The sequence below is a fragment of the Cebus imitator genome, unplaced genomic scaffold, assembly GCF_001604975.1.
Source record: "Cebus imitator isolate Cc_AM_T3 unplaced genomic scaffold, Cebus_imitator-1.0 Scaffold272, whole genome shotgun sequence".
NCBI classification, from domain to species: domain Eukaryota; kingdom Metazoa; phylum Chordata; class Mammalia; order Primates; family Cebidae; genus Cebus; species Cebus imitator.
In genome coordinates, this window is record NW_016107587.1 from 1,492,814 (window position 1) to 1,499,255 (window position 6,442).

Genomic DNA, 6,442 nt, shown 5'->3' on the forward strand with positions numbered 1-6,442 from the left:
TTTTCCTGAAACTTTCCCTTGACCACTCAAACAAAAGTAGAGTCTCTCCCGAGCTGCAGGCATGTTTCTGCCTTCCTGATACCCAGCTGCTGAAGTCAAGGTGCCATTCTGCAGCCAGAGAGAGGAGGCTAGACAGGCAGAGGAGGATTAGACTGCTTCCATATAGCTGAGCTTCAAGAATAGTTGGGACCTGGAACATTCCAGCATCCCATGCAAAGAACTTGGTGAATCCCATTGTCTGCCTGATGACTAAGCAAATGTTTCATGTAAATACTTCCCATGCTGACCTAGAAAGAGTTCAAGCCCGCTTCTTAGTGTTTAGTGCCCACTCTAGGCACTTAATGTTTCATCCAAGTCTTACAGTGCATTTTCTGGTAGTTAAATCTCAACCTAAATTTATAGTAGTAATTTACGCTCCTGCTTTTCAGGTGTTCCCCGTGTGGACAACACCCTTTTGGAAGGAGGAAGACAAATGTTTCCATTTCACCAGGCCCTGCAATCTCCCAACGCCCTCCCAGCTGCGAGATTCCAATCTAGCAGAGGAGGTGGATTCATTAAGCCGAACTTAGCACATTAACCAGAGATCAGTCAGCAGAGAAGACAAACAGACAAGAAAATAAGTCAGTAAGTTGTCAGATGTTCTCAAACGTGCATGTTCTGGTTAGCTTTCTATGTTCAACCCCAAACCCCTCCTTCTTCATTCCTTCCTTGGGTACCACTCGGGCACTCGGGATGTCTATGGTACCATCTTGGGTGGCCCCTTGCTGCTGCCTCATTGTGCACCCTAACCAAGCTGGAAGCCCACCTCCTCTTCATACACCTGGCATTGAGCCTCAGGGATGCTTTTGGCCCCCTGCCACTTTGTCCCCACGTGTGCAGTCCTTCACAGAACCTTCACTACACAAGTGTCAAACAAGATGTAAGCAAAAAGGACCAGCCATGCTTCTCCAATCAAATTTATGCAAAGAGGCTGGGGCCTGCGGTCTATTATATCTTATGCAATTGGTTAACATTCAACTGACCAATCTGGTTCACTCTGTATTTCTACTTCTGTTTTTAGTACATGCCTGTTTTTCTGATGCGCTTTGAATTTCAATATACAATACATTTTATGGACAACTTTGCTCCCAATCTTTTGTATGTTTATGTGTGGTTTTTAAGATTCCTGAAACCAAGAGTGGTAAGTAATAAGGATAGGCATAGGAGTGATGATGAGCCTACTTCATTCACATCTATTTTATAAATTCTTGCAAGATTGCACAAATGGTCTAGAGCATCAAAGATGCCGGTTGCGTATCGCATATAAGGGTAGGGGCATCAAAGAGCAACAAAGCACAGGTCCTTCTGCAGGAAATAAGAGTTTTGTAGAGAAATCGTGTGTGTATATCCAATTAGGACACATGAGAGAAATGTTACAGATGACGTATAAACAAAGTGCTGTGGGGAGCTCACAGGAGATGGTGAGTTATTGGTCTTGGAGAGGTCCAGCTTAAAGTAGAGCCTTCCATCACATCACAACAATATCACAGAATATATTATTTTAAAGAATATCATTCATTCATTTCATAATCTCTTTCCCACAGAGGAAATCCCAGACACTTTTTTATTTTATTGTTTAAATGTTAGCTCCTGGCCTGGATAATCATATTTAACATTTATTAGACATGTATCTACACAATAGGTACTATTCTAAGTGCTTTGAGTATATACATTAGTATAATCCACATAACCTCCAATTGAAGGTCTTCTTGTTATTAGGACCACATTATATTTGGAAAACCCAAGAGAGAGATAATAAATATTGTACAAACCTCTCTAAGTGGAGGAGTTGCATTCAAACACTAGCAGTCTGAAGCCAGAATAAACACTGAAATCCACTGGGTCCCTGTGACATGCATCATATGCCTGCTGAGTGTGTCACTCCTCACATGGACTTGGGCTTTCCCAAGAACAAGCCCTTTGTCTTATTAGGTCTGTTTTCCCAGAACTAGACATGGAGGCTGAAGATAATTGGCATTCATGGCATTTTAATCAGTGAATATAATATCCACGAAGGTCAATGCAAGTAAAAGTCCTTGACTTATTTTGCATAGAATAACACATTCCTAGGACTCCAAGCCACTGATGCATTGGTCGGGGCCAGTACAACAATGTCTGAACACCCATCATTGCAGCAGGGAGAGAACCCCATTGCAAAACCCAGCCATTTCCACTCTGCTGGCTTCTGGGCATCGTTCAGATGCTTAGAGCACACTTAAAAATTAAAGAAGACAGCAATTTGTAAACACTGTCAGAAGTTTTTAACCTGTTGAGTTTTTTTTAATTTGAAAGTAATTCAGAGGCTAGTGTTTTTCTACTTATTGATCTTACACATACCAAAAAGTAGCAAATAATTTTGCAAAGTTACATTTCCAAATTCCTTCTCAAAAGGACAGGATAATCCTCTAATTGAGAACATTGCTAGGCAGCAGGGAAAGGAGGAAAAGATATTTTCTCCTATTAAGTCCCAATTAGGCACCAGAGAACGTGTTTGAGATGCTGCTCTTTAATCATCCATTCATTTATTCAAGGAATGCTTACAGAACCCCTACAATGCCTGGTACCTGCCATCTGCTAGGTATAGAGAAATAAATTGAATCTTATTCTTGATTCAAGAAACTCAAGGTCTAGTGGAAAAGACAGGCAAGAAATTATAATAAAAATATAAGTAGGGTGATGATAAAGTCCCAGATGCTATGGGGATTCCCTCTGACTCCAGAGAAAGTGGCAAATGAAATCAGTCAGATGGGTAGTGAGAGCAAGTGAAGTGGGGATGCTTGAACAGCATATTCTGGAAAAAAAGAAAAGCATTTGCCGGGACCTGGGGGGAGAAAGAACAGCATATGCAAAAAACAAAGAGATTCTGTCCTTGAAGTACAGGGAAAACCATACAATAACCTCAGACAAGACAGGAGAGAGAGGCTAGAGCCAGAACACATACCCATTGTAAATCCTGTTCTATAGCTGTTGGTTCTTTCCTTCACTGAGTCTCCATGAGGGGCAGGTGACTCTTTTTGTCTCACTGTGGTCTTCCCCACCTCTGTTAAAGCCCCTAGCCTTGCATGTCAGGTCATCTGAGCATATCATCCACTGTTGGGTAGTGGTGTCACTGTTGTCATCTACCAATCCCTGAGTCTGCTCTTGTGCACTCTTTCTTCAGCCCTACCCTTGTCATTGTTCTTAGAGATTGATTTGTATTTGATGTAGCATATCCTTCCTTTACTCCACCAATCCCATTTACTGACAGCCGTAATACATCCTGGATCTTGTAATTTCTAACAACCACAGCTTCTCCAGGCTCTCAATTCCAGGCATCCTCTTTTGACTAGTTAACTTTATAGACGCTTCTGTGCATTCACTCTTTATTTTGAAAAACAGTGAAGCTGAATGGAAACACTCACCAACTCAGCCTGTGCCTTTTCTATTGTAAGGGAGCCTGCTGTGCTCTCAGGAGAGACAACCCCTTATCTCTTGTCTAGATTCCTTTCCCTGTCCCATACAGAACAGTGTTCCAGCAAGTCACCTTCTCTGTAACTCAACTCAATTTTCCATTCTCTACTGGGGCACTCTCATCTGTGTATAGATATGCTGCTGTTATTCCTGTCTTTGAATTCTTTGAATGGAAGAAGAGCATTTTTCCTCTTGACCTCACTTTTCCTTCTTGATATCATCATATTTCTTTGCTCTTTTTTGCAGAAAATCTCCTGAGAAGATATGCTGCTGCCAAATTCCCTTCTTCCATTCTCTCTTTAACTGAATCCAATAAGGCCTTCATTCTCTTCACACTTCTAAAATTGCTCTTCGGGAGGTCACTAGAGCCCTCTACACACTAAATCCAAAGGCCATTTTTTGAGTCTTCATTTTACTTGACGCTCAACAGCATTTAAGGCACTGATCACTCCCTCACCGTTAGTGAACTTGATTTACTTCTTTGTCTTCCACCTTTGCTACTGGTTTCTCTTTCTTGTCTGCTTGACTGGTTTCAACCCATCTCTCCACACACTGCATGCTGGGGTGTTCAGGGATCAATGCTTTGTCCCCTCTTCTACTCTTCCTGCACTTATGCCCTCAATGATCTCATTACTATCAAACAAATGTGCCTCCAACCTGAGTTGCATGGTGAACTCCAGAATTCTAAGTGATAACATTAACTACATAACAACATCACACTGACTTAAAGGTCTGACAAAGTTCCTCTCTTGACTACGCTAATCTTCTCTAGGCCAAATTAAGGGCAAAACAGTAATGATCCGAATCTTGACACAAGTTTACTCTAAAGATTCTAGCAGGGATGTCACCTACCTTGAACTCACATTTTAATGAAACTGCACATTAAGGAAACCAAGCAGTGATACAGGAGACCAACAGGGAGCATGGTGGATCTAAATCAGATGTTTGCAGTTTTCCCTTTCTCTAATTGAAGACTACTGTCCTAAAACATGATCTTATTCTGATTGCTTTTGTGTAAATTGGCTTTGTTGCTAGGTAACATGCTGTGTGCTAATAATGTTAAGGTTGCCTGGCACCCAAAAAAGATGAAGCAAATGTAGCATGGTTAGGTGTTTGATTTAAGCTCCCAATCTTAATCACAATAGAGTTGACTGTGGTCAAGGGTAAGGACATTTTTAAAAATTACAGTAGGTGACCTATGACTTGTTTTAAGAAATTAGGTTGAACCTAGCCAATTTGCTATCTAGTAATATGTAGTCCATATACCTAGCCATTTCTCATTAAGTACCCACCAAATTTAAGACAGGTTTTAAAGAATAAGAATAGTACAAACTAAATATTTTACCTGTGCACCCATTGCCCACTGTCATTAACATTATTAGTATTTCCAGCCATTCTCTGAAGACAGCATGAGACATGAACCAGCCACCTTCCAGTAGAGAATGCCCTACAGTAGAGATTATGCCAATTATGTGAATGTTGAGGGGGATGAAAGAAAAAGGATGATTTAAATAAAATGTATGGTATCATCCATCACTTTAACAATGGACTTCTGTCCCTCAAGGACTTTTTCCATCAGTCCAAGCTTAATTTGCACATGGCCCTCACGGTGTCAGCATCTATCCAGTAGGAGACTTGGCTTGATCTACAGATGCACTTATGTAGTATAGCTGGTCTCTAAACACAGCCACAAATTTTAACTTGAGATCATCTAAACAAATACTGATTCTATCTAAGTATGGGAAAAATAAAACTGTGCAATGCTGTGTGCAGTGGTTCATTTCTAGAGAACCAGTTTTTCATTTTCCAATGCTGCTCTCCACTAAAATATTTTCAGGGGTAAAGTGGGCATAGTTTTCCCCAATGCCCTGCTTTCTGACTCTGGCCCCTGAGTAATATGCGCCTCTACCATATTCCGGGTCTATGGTCTTGTTTTGTTGTGTTTTGTATCTCCAAGAGAATGTCCGTAATACTGCCTCACTTCGGCCCTCTAGGATCTCCTGTGTGCAACCTGCCCTTACTCAGGTGAGACTCCTTCAAAAGAAATGTTCCAGAGGCAGGTTCCACAATGCACCAGGGATGCTTTATCCATACGTTCCTCACTGTGGGGTGCTAGTGACCCACCTACCCTGCCTTCCAGGTTCTAAGAGTACATTTTAAGGCTACTGCATTCTCTAGCCCCAGGGAGAGCAACTGTTAACAAATCACCTTCACTTCTCAGACTCCTGGAATCCCCCATGGGTGTCCATACTCCCATTAGGGCATCAACAGTAGAAATGTGCTAGAGAATCCACCCTCTCTCCCCCCGCCAGTCTTGTTTTCCCAGAGGCCATGCCCACATGCTATAGCACAGTGGCCAGCTTGAAGGAAAGGCAGCAGAAGGCACTTTGTATCTGAGAGTCCTGAGTCAGATCCTGGCTTCCCTCTATGAACGGCATGGCACCATCTCTCAGAGCCTCTGCCCTTCCTGTATCCCAGGGAAAAGACACTTGAATGAGACCATACATGTAAGTTCCTGCCACATATCCACAGTAGTGGCTGGCACAAAAAAGGTGTTAAACAAATGAAAGTCTTAATTTATACAACATAGGTAGCCCTTGCAGAGGTGAGGCTAAAAACAGAAGGCCCCTTTGGCCATCTGAGAGAGCCCACAGGGGTGCTTCTTTCCTGCCCTGGCCCACATGGCCTGCACAACATCCCAAGGCCATGGTGGGAAGGGATCTGGTCCTTGAAGGATATCAGGATTTGGGCACACCAAGGAAACTGAGGTAACAGTAGAGGAGAGGACAATGGATAAGAAAAGCCAGCATAGGCAGGAGCACAGGCTGCAGTGCCCTGGCGGGAGTCTAGTACCACAGCTGGTCTCAGCATCAGGTACCTCCAGGCTCCTTAAACTCACATCTCTAAGACAAACTCATCATTTCCTTCTCCCCACTTCTCAAATAGGCTCTCT

General features: G+C 42.5%; 1 protein-coding gene across 1 annotated transcript in view; it reads right to left on the reverse strand.

Annotated features, from left to right (window-relative positions):
• The window catches only part of ABCA13 (ATP binding cassette subfamily A member 13), a 424,215-nt gene that overhangs the window by 197,059 nt on the left and 220,714 nt on the right, over window positions 1–6,442 (reverse strand).